General features: G+C 36.8%; 1 pseudogene; it reads left to right on the top strand.

Moving 5' to 3' along the window:
- Positions 1-3090: 3090 nt before the first annotated feature.
- The window catches only part of LOC107743017 (rho GDP-dissociation inhibitor 1-like), a 29698-nt pseudogene continuing 19055 nt past the window's right edge, over positions 3091-13733 (top strand).

Genomic DNA, 13733 nt, shown 5'->3' with positions numbered 1-13733 from the left:
TTTTCCCTAAAACTTCGGCAGCTGGATATATACGCATTATTAATAATCTTAAACTGATCGAATATCCTTTATTTTAGTTAGAACTGGCCATTTACAGAATTTGTTTTCAAATATTTCATTTTCAAAATGTTTTATTTTTGAAGGTGTACTGAAATCTGAAAATAACTTACATTTTAATACATTCCCTACTTTGTTCTAACATTTTGTTGTCCCCAATATTAGGCTATACTTCTCCAATCTTCAACTCAGGCAATTTAACAGATACATTTGAATACGTAAGGGTGTTTTGTATTAATTGTTTTAAAGGAGGGATGGCTTTACACAAAGTATTAAATTCTCTAAAAGAACATTTTATCTCCCATTTCTCCATGAATGAGTTATGTTGAATAATTTGACCAGTTTCATCTAACACAGTGTTTCTCAACCAGGGGTCCGCCAAAAGGTTGAGATTCAACAGATCTACAACATAAAAAAATAAAATAATAATTCATACCACCCTTGTGTGAATACTGTCTTTCTATTTATTGTGATGGTTCTGCTACTCCACAAAGTAGAACCATGCGGTGTAAAATTTTGGGTACAAAATCTGTTTGTGGAATTTTGAAAACGGTTGTTGCGCATGCGCAGGCCGCGTGACTCACGCGCTCGACGGTATTCCCGGAAGTGTGTCGCTCTCTGGCATCGCCGCCGCTCCCTCCTCATCGCGCCATTGAGAAGTTAGGGAAGCGTTCTCTAACCTATTGCCTCGCAGTAGCCGCAGGTCCACGGTAAGTTTACACAACAGAAACACCACGAAGATCTCATATAACGCGTGAAGAAATTATCCTACAGCCTTTTCGCTTGCGTTGACATTTTTTCCCCGGTAGTTTTGCATCTTTTGTAGCTCGTTAACGTTAGCCACGGCAGGTTGGCACGAGACAGCAAGTTGATACATGCATTTCCTGCCTGCTCCGTCAACTACATTCAGTCCTTTATAAAGATGATCAATGAAAAATTATGGATGGATGTAATTTTAAGGCTGGGACTGGAGGGCATTGCGTCTCCAGTATTAATTTGAGCACATCCTGGCCAGCCCAGTTTTGTCTGAATTGATCATCAGGCGTTGTCTGAAAGCCTGTGGCGAAACATCAAAGTTAACGGTCATTTCTAAGTGTGGGATTTTGCCTTTTTTTCTACGAAACAGAGTCTTCTAGTGATTAAAGTATGAGATTGTGTTTCATTAAAGTGTGCACATTTCGACAGCATGTTTTCTGATCTCGGTGCATGGGGAAAGTTGACCCTCATTTGAAATCAGCCGACAAGCAAGACTTGTCCGTAAAATTACCAATGAATTGATGTAAAACAGGTCATATATATATATATATATATATATATATATATCGTATGTATCTTACGTGTAGCAGGTCATACACGAAAACTGTGTTGTGACTTTAGATCTTGACCTGAGAAGAAAGGGCCAAGAAGTCGGAAGCAATTTCTGAACTTGTATTTTCTGCTGTTCACACAATCGACTGATTCATTGCATGAATTCGTGATTAGTGCATTTTAGGAGTCTAACTGAAAGCATATTGTACTTTTTTTTTATTATTAAACTTCTTGCTGCTGGAAATGATGTTCGATTAGCATGCGGAGGAACTTCCTGGATCAAAGCTGCAAGTTTTGCAACATAATAATTGCTTATTGCATGCTTTTTGATAATTTGCTGTATCTATATATATTTTTTCTTGGGCATAAACGCGTTGGTTGTAAAACATATTAGTAACGTTAGGGGAAAAAAAGCTGTCTTGCAGTTTTATGAGGTAATCACCTATCATCATGATTTTCTTTTTTTGCTTTCCTGTGTAAATCCCGGTTAATTAAATTTTGCCTGGCACCTGCTGTTAAATCTACTTTAACGGAGAGCGAGGCGGAGATTAACGCAGTGTTTGCCTGAGCACAGATTGAATGTTAGCAAGTATTTACATTTCTCGTGTTCTCGAAGAGCGTCCTGACTTGATTAACAAAAGAAGCCCACTGCTGGAAAAAAAAAATCAAGGCTAATTTCCTTCCTGTGTAGTGTGAGTGGCGCGATGTATTTTCTAGTTCCTTCTTTCTGATTCGAATTTTCGATTCCTACTAGGGGGTGGGGGGGAGAAATGCCTCATGAATATTAACTACGTAAGATGACGTTCGCCCTGTAAGTCTAGCTGATTGGCTGAAAGCGGAAACAGTTAGCGAATAAGCGAAGTGTACTATAATGAAGTCTTTGCCTACGTATGTTAATTAGGTCACGTGATTGGCCGCATCCGGAAGGGTTCAAAGATATGTAGGCAGGACGTAATTAATATTCATGAGCTAAGCCGTCGCCATAGTATCCGTAATTTCGGCCATCGTGAGTTCGTCAGGGCGGTGTCTGCAGTGTTTAAACTTTGTCCTTAAGTGTACTGAGCAGCCATTTGAATGATTATTGTACAATATTTGTTTCAAAGGTTACATCGTGAATATGTAGTTTGTTCAAAGTTTGCTTCACATACAATATTTAAAGTTAAAAGGACAAGTTGTCAATATTTGATAACAATGCACATGTTGCTGTAATAACAATGTGTTGTCTGTACTTTATTTTAAGTTTTTCGTTTGAGTTAAAATTAGACTTAAAAATATGACTAGATGTTTAATGGGTGCACCTGTCCAACAACATGTTTTTATTGTCATAAAAGTAAGAGAAGTGTGAAATACTGCTGTGATATGTTTCTTTGCAACTAAAGAGTGAGGGTGGTGGCTCTGTCCTATATACTTGACCACAATTCAATATTTCAGCTCTATTAGGGGAAACTGAAGGCAAAGCAGGTTGCCAGTGAATTTATGTCGAACACTGAGAACGTCTGTGTATGTGCTTTTGCATGGCTTATGTCCAAATTTAGTCTACCTTCCTATAGGAACTGCAGTGTTTTTGATGAATTTTGATGAAACAGGAATATGTAAAGCAAAAACAAACATGTTCTCTTAGTGTGTTTTGTTCATGTCATTGTCTCAATTGTGTAGTTCAGCCGATTGAATGAATGAATAATAGATTTAGATTTCCTTTATGTAGTCTTTCAGGCTGATACAGCAGCAGTGAGACGGACATCAAAGAGCTGTGATGAGAAGCCACATAAAGGTCAGGCCTGATGGGCCATCACTGATATGACCAACTCTGTAAGTGCTCCCGCGGGCGCTCGAGGCTTTTATTGACCCCAGTCAAGGTAGAAGCTACGGCTGGGCAATAAAAAGTTATTTTAGGGTTTTATTTTTAGCCTTTTGATGATTTTTTTAGTACAGACAGGCCTAAATCTATTTCTGTGTTTGCCCTGAAACAGCTTGAAACTGTGCTTTTATTTCTTCAATCAGAGAAACATGTCAATCATGTCAACAACAACAAAACCTTCTAGCCAAATAGATTAAAAATGTTTAATATTTGGCCTAAAATTGTTAAAAAAAATAACACTGTTGTTCACTGAATCAGCTTAAGTAAAAATGTTTAGTCATATTTGTTATGGACCAGTATTACAGTACACGGTACTAAACCGCAATATTTACCTGCATATCCTTCTGCTGAGTCATTTTAATATTTAAAAAGCTGAAACTTTGTGGAAAGGCAAGCTCAATTTTACACTTAGCACTAGGGCTGGGTTTTGACACAAATTTCACGATTCGATTCGATTCTCAAGCTTGCGATTCGATTCAATATCGATTATTTTGGATATATATCAGGTACAGTACATACCAAATTTTTTCAAGGAAAAAAATCTCACAACTAATGTTGTAAAATATACACAAGAGTCAGTTGGTACATATATATCAGGTACAGTACATACCAAATTTTTTCAAGGAAAAAAAATCTCACAACTAATGTTGTAAAATATACATGAGAGTCAGTTGGTACAACATTACTATAATATTGAAGGTTAAAATGGACTGATTTGTTAAAATTACACCTAATAAAGTTTTTAAAATAATAAAGTTACAATTACATAAAAATATTTCTACTTCAGTTCGTTTTTTTAATATAAACGTAACGGTGGCTGTCATAACTTAAATTAAACATTGAAGAACAGTACAATTTATAATGAATATGTTGTTTGGTGCATATATTTAGCAAAATGCCCCTCTCTACATTTTATTTTTCTATATGATTAATGAGTTTATGGTCACCGAATATGGTTTCTGAGGTAAATGTGATGTTACGTGACATTGTTTACAAGCTGTTATATTGACGTCTCTGCGCGGCTGAAACACTGATTGAGCGATAACATGAGACAGGATACAGATTGTAAAGTTGTACTCTTTCTTTTAACTTACCTTCGGATGTTTATTCATGTTTATTTTGTGCTGAAACTGGTATTAATGTGGAGATGATGATCAGTTCACGTGCGCCTCGGGCTGCTGCGTCTGTTGAACTGAGGTACTACAGCGATCAATATATCGGCCGATATTTGGCACTTTTCAAATATCGGCATCGACCGATAAGATTTTCTGTTTGGCCGATGCGTTCGTGGCGGGACTTTTATTTTGACGGCGGCGGCACCTGAACGGCAGCACCTGAACACACAGTGCTCACATTCTCCCTCTTGTTCGCCGTCGTCGTTAACAGTTCTGTCTAATACGGATAGAAGTCTGTCTAATAATCAGATAGGATGTCAAACAAAGGAATTAAAATGTATACAAAAAAGTATTATAACGATTGCTTTTATATTGTTAGTAATAGAAAGGCAAACATTATAATACGCTCTTGTTTGCCGTCAGCATTCAGCAAATACGCATTTACATCATTTAAACAAATCTTTGAATGACTAATGAACATCTAATTTCAAAAACCTTGCAAACTTAGTCGAATCCAGCTGTGAGATCTTATGAAGTGTTCAGCTTCATTGAGACGTGCGATCGACAAACTTTAAACTCGTGATTTCAAATTATGCTGCGCTTTATGCATTTGCCCAGTCATATTCATGTCATTTTCACTGTGTGCTGTATGTAAAATGAGTGTTTCCATGGCTTTTTGAAAAAATGTGATTCCCAATGCACACAAACTTCCCAGAATACTGAGTGCTCTGTTGGTTACAGTGTTTACTTCCTTTTTAATTATATTTTTATGAAATATTTGTTTATTTGTGAAAAATACTTTGTCATTTAAAGTATAAGCATGTTTATTTTACACATTTATTTTTTAATCCATTTTCAAATTATTTCAAATTTCTTAAATATTAAATAAAATTATATCGGCTTTATATCAGCCATCGGCCACCCTGCTTTCCAAGATATCGGCATCGGCATCGGCTGCCAAAAAAACAATATCGGTCGATCACTAAATCTGAGACTTTGTTTCATATTAAAAGTACCAAAGCACAATGCTTATTGCGATATATTGGATGGGAAGTGCCCTTCAATGTTCCGTCCATTAACTGAAAACAGGCCAGACTAATCAATTCTTGGGATTTAATAATCGATATCGTTCCGTAAAAATGAGAATCGGTTAATATCGAGATATCTATATTTTTTTACCCAGCCCGACTTGGCACTGTAAAATGTGTGAAATTCATAATGCTAATGCAAATATGTGTTGCACTTGCTGTAAGGAGTTGTATAGTGGGCATTAGCGTAAGCAACAGTTTGAGGAAAATCTTGAAAAGCAAGTTTGTTGTACAATGTTAAGCATGTGGACTGGGAAAGTATTTCGCAGTGCTTTTTCCTGGAATTTACATTTGTGTTTGCATACTTGCATGTATTTATACCTCTGTACGTTTATTGCTATACCGGTTTAAGTGGAAAATCAGTACAACATTTTCAACCATCTCGTTCATACAAGTTTGCACTAAATGAGACTGTCTTAAAAGTTAGGCTCCAATGTCTAAACTGCTTTTTATTAACTAAAAAGTTAATAAAAGCACATTAAGCTGTGAAAGAACTTAAGATAAAGAAAATACTTGTGAAAGTATAAACTTTTAAATTCAATGATATATAATATTATATTAAAATATAATAGTGCGAGTCTTGATTTTATGCCAACTTTAAACCACTGATTGTAAAATAAATTTTACATTCGTAATCTGCTTTATCATTTTGTTTTATTACTGACATTTTACTTGTCTTCAGTAACTTGTCTTTCTACATTTGTTAGCCTCGTAGTAATTTTTACTGTGGTTTCGAGAATTTTTTGCGGTTATCTAAAATTTTGGATTTGTAACAACTTTATTTCAAGCCAAAAATAATTACATCATAATATGTTGTTACTATAAAATAAAATGACATTTATATATTACAAATTACATAATTAAGGACATATTGCCTATCCCTAACATCTGTCTTTCAAAGCCTTTTCAATTTGCAAATGTGAAGTTTAATTTGATCATAGTGAGTAGTATTCTGGTCACATGATCTTGACGTGTAATGGTAATAAATGCTAACCTAAGTTATTTGGAAGAGATCTAGCACAGGATGTTGAAGAAACAGGAAGTTGAAAGAAGACAAAGAAGCATCACCACTAGCATGATTTTGTTTTGTGGTGTAGTTCATGTGTCATACTTATTGTAGTTTTGTATGTTAAACGGGATTACCACCGCTACTGTTTGTCCTAGTATGTTCATGACAAGAGCCAGACCTGGGAGGGGCTTCTTGAAGTGTGATCTATTCCTGTCTCCTCTCTTCTCATTTCTTCAAGGACCTCTGTCTTTTCTCAAGCTTTCTGCAGCATTAGGTATTTGGACACAAATGCAGCCGAGTGTTTGGAATCCCACTGCTCTCCCCGACATGTCCGACCTTCGCCTGAACAAAAGATGGCCCTTAGGATTCTCAACTTTCAACATCCCCTCCACCCACTTTAAATCCGTCTCTTGCTTCATGTCTGTTTTCAGTAGAGCCAATCCCGAACTGAAAGTCAGCACTGCTGACCCTCCACTGATGCAGGCTGTGGTATTGATTGTGGAGTATGAGGCTCATGGCTGTTGCTAGGGAAGTCTCGTCACAATCTGGCCAAACCATAATCTCCCCCCTGAGTGAGGCTTGATGGATCTGAAGGCACCTGCCCAACACAGCATTGACCTGCTTTTACTTTCTTCCACTGCCTGGTACTCTACACTTCTCACCACATCCTTTAATAGCTTTTATTCAAACATAAATTGGATTTCTGAAGTTCTACCTCATCAAGTTGTCAGCATGTCAAAGCTTTTACTTTCAAATCGGCGTTAAATGGAAATTGTGAACATCTTTACTTCCATTTTGTTATGGATAGCTGATTTAAACCGCTTCTCAAAACAAAGAAGAAAACGTTTGGTGGGACTTGATTTTGTCCATTGATTGGATCATTGATTTGTTGTTAATTGCTGTGATCATTTCAGGTTGCAAGAGGGGGAAGGATTGAAACTGAGATACTGTTAGTAGGGAAGCTAGCTACTAGAGATCGACCGATATATCGATTTACCGATATTTTCCCCGATATTTAAACATTTTACAATAATCGGATATCGGTTTTGTAATATCGGATTCACCGATAAATGCCGCCATCTTGTGGATGTTTTGAGAATTGCAGCGTCTGAGGGGAAACAAGACAACAACAACGGCGTGCACAGGTGCTTGATTTACTGTAGTTAGTAAACTTTATTTAACATAACAGCCATTAATGCACAAATTTGATGTATAACATAAATGCCTGATATGCAGTTTATGCAGCTTGGCTCGAAGAAATAGTCAAGTCCTCTCCCAATAAAGATGTAACTTTGCATTAATTAAATAATACAGCCATGAATGAGTGCATGTTGGAAATAAAAACGCTAAATTTACTTCTCTCTCTGTTGTATATTTGCTCATCATTAGTCTCGTGAAGCCGCTTTCATATTGCTGTTCACTCAGTTCACTCAGCAGGTTGATGCTCAGGAAATGCTCCAGCACGGCCACCGCATGTAACTTTTAACAAGATTCACTTGTTTAAAACACCCTAAATTGTATGAACATTTACTATATAACCATTATTTCGCTAATAAACATCTAAATATAAACAACTCTATGGAAATTAATTATTTATTATCTCCACGAGCGATTGCAAATTGAGTATAGTTCTGTGTAAATGCATAGATAAACTGCGCTGTCAGCAGGCATTTCATAATCTAGAACGACAAATACATTATTAGTAATTCTGATATAACGTGCCAGTTGAGAAATGCAATAAATACAATGTTTTAAAATTAAGTTGATATGACTCCTTTCCTTTATTTTCTCCATTTGAAAACATTAGACCTTCTACATTTATTTTGCTTATTGTTAATACTGGTGTTGCTGCTGATGCTTTAAATAAAATGTTTTTTTATTGTTGTAATATGAAATTAAATTTAACATGAAAGACTGCTAATTTTCAACACTTTTTTTTTTTAGGATGACTGAAAGGAGGAAAAACCGAAGTGATGTATGGACTTACTTCACTCAGTCATTTATTTACTTTATAACAGTAAATAAATATCGGTTCTGCATATCGGTTATCGGGCACATAAACATGCAAATAATTGGTATCGCTAACGGTTATAAAATATCAATATCGGTCGATCACTACTAGCTACCTTAAAATTGCGTCTCTTTTGAAGTAACTTAAAGGCAGGGTAGGTGATTTGGTTTTTTGTTACGCTGGTTGAAAGTCTCTTTACATCCTGGTAGCAGTCACTAAGGCTGCGTTTACACGACAACGATGTAGTCAAAAACAGAAAAGTTTTTCCCTTGCATTTTTAAAAAGTTTCACGTATACACGACAACGTTTTCAAAATGATTCGTGTTTACACATGTTCGTGTGTGTTCATTACGTATGCCAGGCCAGTAGTTGGCGCTGTCACCTTGTTAGTAAACAGTACCTGTAGGGAAGTGACGATTATATGTTGTATATGATGCGTCTCCGCTGTTGGTTGTAATATTGGTGAAGTAAATCCACACTTTGCTGAAGAAGCGTTAGCAAACTCTTGAGCAGCAACAACAGTACCATGTACTCCGCCATTGTTGTGTATGTTTGTTCGCGCTTGCCTTTAAAATCGACACGTACTGCGCATGTCTACATACCTAACACGTACTACGCACGCGCATGACGTCACTGTTTTCAAAGATTCCCGTATTGGGTGTTTACACGGAAACGATAACGGTGGTGTTTTCAAAAACTTGCACTTTGAAACACGTTTTCAAAAATATGCGTTTTCAGTCCCCAAAACGTCGTTGTCGTGTAAACGAACAGGCAAAACGCATAAAAAGTTTCCTGTTTTTGGCTGAAAACGTTGTCGTGTAAACGGCCCCTAAGTTAAGTGGTCTAAATGTATTTAGGTCATCTGTGGAAGGCACAGGACCATAAAATGTTCATCCAATCATATTCTTTGGTCCGAACATTACGATAGGCTGTCCTGCATCCCACGTATGTATTTGCATACCTCCGCACACCCTGTTTGCACAGACATGATGCATCATAAGCGCGTTCATTACGCTACTGCAGACCGAGCGAGAATGAAAGGCATTATTATTGTAATATTATGCGCTTTGTACTGTAACGTTTTCTCACCGGTGAATGAGACATGAGGTAATCTGACAGCGGTGCATTCAACCCTCCACCAACGTCGTCTCTTGTGTTGCTGGTTATCCGTTGAGCACGTTCATGTGTTTTGCAGGAGGCGTGGCTTTGGAGAGTGATTTGCAGGGAGGGTGGGATCTTATGCTTTAAAAGCTAGCTTGCTATTGCTAGCCCCTCCAAAATCGGCTTCCCTACCTTTAACAGGGCATTTACATGACACCGTTTTCAACTAAAAACAAAACACTTTTAATGTGTTGTGGCCACTCTTTTACATGACAACAGCATTTTAGGGACCTCAAAACGTAAATTTAAAAAAATCTGTTTCAAAGTGCAAATTTTCTGACCAATAGACTTTGAAATTGCAAATGTTGAAAATGGTAATTTGTGAATATGCGCATGTGTGTTACATGTTCAGTATGTGTGCATGCGTGTAGTGTTTCTTTACAAATTCACATCGACAACTACTTTCCTGGCGTGCATAATAGAGCGTTTTTAGTCATTTTCGTGGATCCATGCGAATAGGGATTGTTTTGAAAACGTTGTCTGTACATGAAACATTTTTTAAAATCCAAGGAAAAATTTTTTTAGTACATCGCTGTCATGTAGCTAAACATTCAATAACAGAGTTCATTGTTGTCTCAGAAGGCAGCTGCCTACATAGGAAGAGTGACCAAAGGCCAATTGAAGAAGAATGGAAAGTTTACAGCAGTATTCCCTGAGTTCCAGGGAGAGGCAAGTTTCCTCTGTTTACATTGGAATTTTCCAGACTATTCTCAGAATAAGTCATTTTGGACATGTGTTAAGACCGCATGAAATCCAAAATAAGAATTTGGGTGGCTTTAAGTGCTTCCTGAAACTGAACACTAAACAACCTTTGGTGGATCATATTTACCATTAAACTATCTGTCTCTTCTGGGAAAACTGAAGATATTGATGAGTCAAGTTGCATTTATGGGCGTATCCTATCAAATGCTCCCTATAATGGGTATGTACCACCACCGACTAGCAATAAAATGTAGAAAATAATGGTTTGTCTGTGGCTGTAATGAGGCTACTGGCTGCTAAAGACATGCCCCATCCCGGCTTCCTGTTTTAATAGGAAATACATCAGCATAGGAAAAGATCCATTTCATTGGGTTTTATTTACAAGATGATCAGTTCTGTGCAGCTCGACTTACCCTGTTGTCATTGTACAACCTCTTTAACCATGTTCAGTGTAGAATTTAGTGTTTTTATGTTAAATTCAGATCGTTCCAGCTGCCCAGGAACATTATCATTCAGTCCTGCTGTGCTGTGGTGTGTGTCAGAGTGTTTCTTTACTGACTCATCCTCTCTCTAATTAAGTTCAGTCTTCTTGGGTTCGGGCCAAACAGAGTAAGTGCTTGTGTGGTGCTCTGTTTCCCACAGTTCCTTCATTGTGCCGAACTGCACACATGACCCTACGGTGGAGATAATTGTTGTTCTTGCACATTGTGGCTGTTCAGGCTCACTTCAGCTTCCTTTAAGACTGACATTAACACTGTAAAGCTTCTTTGTTTGTTTGTCCCTTTGGATTTTCTTCCCACATTGTCTTGTCATCTGTCTGTGAGCATGCTGCACAGAGTTCAGTTCGATTTTTTCCAATTATTTTGGTCACAGTGTTGAGGCGGCCGCATGATATGTAACTGTTGTGATCGGATTTGGGGTTAAGTGGGACAGGAACTCATTTTCTGTGCAGTTGCTCGCATGCAACCCAATAGTGCACCTACGAGGAGCTCTGCAAAACTGTGTCTTTGGATGTTTTCAGCCAACAAGACCTTTCCACAGATCAGTGGATTCAGCTGCTGAATGTTGCCAGACCATCTTGCTCATTCAGAGTCGATTGCACATCTCGTTTTTAGCAGTTTTGTGCCCATAAATAAATGCTGCTCTGTGCTTTCATCTTGCATACAATCTTCATGTTGGTTAATTATGTATTTAATTAACTCGCTTGTGAGTTCATGGTTTGAATCGATCCGTGAATTGTTAAAATAAATGTGAACGATTCAGTGATTTTTTTTTTCCAGTTATGTCCAGTTCTAAGTGATTTAATAAACCGTCATAATCTGAATAATAGGGATGTAACGATTCACTCAACTCACGATTCGATTCACGGTTTTGATTTCACGATTCGATTCGATTCACGTTTTTGTTTTTTATTTAACAAAATGAGATTTAAGACAAATTATAAATTAAATGTGTCCTTTTATTATTGCTTTGACAAAATGCTGCACATTTCTTTGTCAAATTGAAATATAACACTATAATAATATACTAATATAGTTTCGAAATTTGAAGCAAAAACAGAATGGTTTGACTTCAGTTTTGTGAAACTATGCATAAAAAATATCTGCATGAAACAGCGGACGAGCTGAATGAGACGCAGATTCACTCTCTGCCAGCAGGTGGCGTGTAAAGCGTTTCCTTGGTTTCCACTGTAAACAAAGCAGCGCTGCACATATGAACTTTAATATGCATTATACAGAGGCAAGAGGAAAAGAAAATAATACCATCTAAACTTTTCTAAAGACAGTAAGTTCCCCTCAGACATGGATTCTTATAAACTCCTACCCCTAAATGAATCACGATTTGTTTAGCAGCTCGACCGATTTGAATTGTCACATATTTGAATCGATTTTCAACCAGCTCGCGGTTAATCGTTACATCCCTACTGAATAATAAAGTGTCCTTTCATCAAAGCAAACCACAGAACAACCAATTTTGCCGAGTGGTTCTGTAATTTGTAATAAAAAAAAACAATCAAAAACAGTTTGACGTGTTTCGCCAAGCAGTGATTGCTTTCAGTGTACTCTCATTATAAAATAATTTCATTATTGTTTATTTAATTCTAACAAATACGTTTTTGTTAAAAACTAAATTTAAAAATAATTAGTTTATCATTTTTGCACAGGAGAGTCTTGGTGTTATTTCCAAATAAAAGGAAATATATTGTTATTGGTTTTGGCTATCGGCCAAAATATCAGCATTAGGGCTGCCAAAATGGCTGAAAAACTAAATTCGAATTTTGTACTTAAATATGATCAAAATTCAAATTATATTCAAATTTAAAAGGCATAATTTCAGTTAGGGTGAAGAAAAGCTTTTGGCTTCTCTTCTGAGGCCACAAGAGGGCGCATCGAGCAAAATATTACTAATCCACGTTTCTTCAAATATTCGAATTTAAAATGCATAATTTCAGTTAGGGTGAAGAAAAGCTGTTGGCTTCTCTTCTGAGGCCACAAGAGGGCGCATCGAGCAAAATATTACTAATCCACGTTTCTTCAAAGCATAAGATAAAATGACTATCTGTGAAAAAAAGTGCATAATGTTTAAAATAATGTTCATAAGCCAATTATAAATAATTAAGTTGCTTAAACTACTATAAACAAAACAGTATCATGTATGTATGCATAGTTTAATACAAAGGGCGGAAAGCCAATCACACAGAGTTCATTTTTCATTTAAACACATGAGATGCAGTGGCATGGGGAAAAAACCCGCCATAAAGTCTCGATATCAGTTTTTTTTTCAAAGTTAAACTTGTATTCATTTTACATGGCTTTCTAAACATGCGGCTCTTTTGTGCGAGATGCAAGTGCAACGGTGATAGATGTCCCTCTAGAAAATTCACAAAATATGTGTTCTGTGTGAACGGCTTGGTTTCAGTTTTGACGTAAACAAGATCTTCTCCGCATTGATGTTCTCTTTTTCCGCAATATTTTTAATGAACAACGCAGCAGCGCCGCATCTAGTGTGCTACTGATAAGGTTGCCTCCTTAACGCACACCTAAAATTCGAATGCAACGTTTTTGCCATCGAATGTGGATTTTTATTTTAAATTCGACGAATATTCGAAATTCGAATTTAAATCAGCGTATCCCTAATCAGCATATTGGATATCGGCAAAATCCAATGTTGTGCAACCCTAGACACAATTATTCTGATATATAACTGCCCACTGTATGGAAATGGGGTTTAAAAATTAGCGTATTGATGCAAATATGTTGGTAATTCTCTCCTCGCACTCATAGTTTTGATTACAGTACATCATATCTGGTTGGATGTTCGCCTACAATATTGTAGGGCTGTCAAAAAAAAATATGAATTTCGAATATTCGTTGAATTTAAAATAAAAATCCACATTCGAATGCAAAAACGTTGCATTCGAATT

Source organism: Sinocyclocheilus rhinocerous, unplaced genomic scaffold (genome assembly GCF_001515625.1).
Source record: "Sinocyclocheilus rhinocerous isolate Xijiao unplaced genomic scaffold, SAMN03320098_v1.1 scaffold647, whole genome shotgun sequence".
NCBI classification, from domain to species: Eukaryota; Metazoa; Chordata; class Actinopteri; order Cypriniformes; family Cyprinidae; genus Sinocyclocheilus; species Sinocyclocheilus rhinocerous.
Note: the sequence above shows the minus strand (reverse complement) of the source record. Positions and strands in the feature narration are given on the sequence as shown.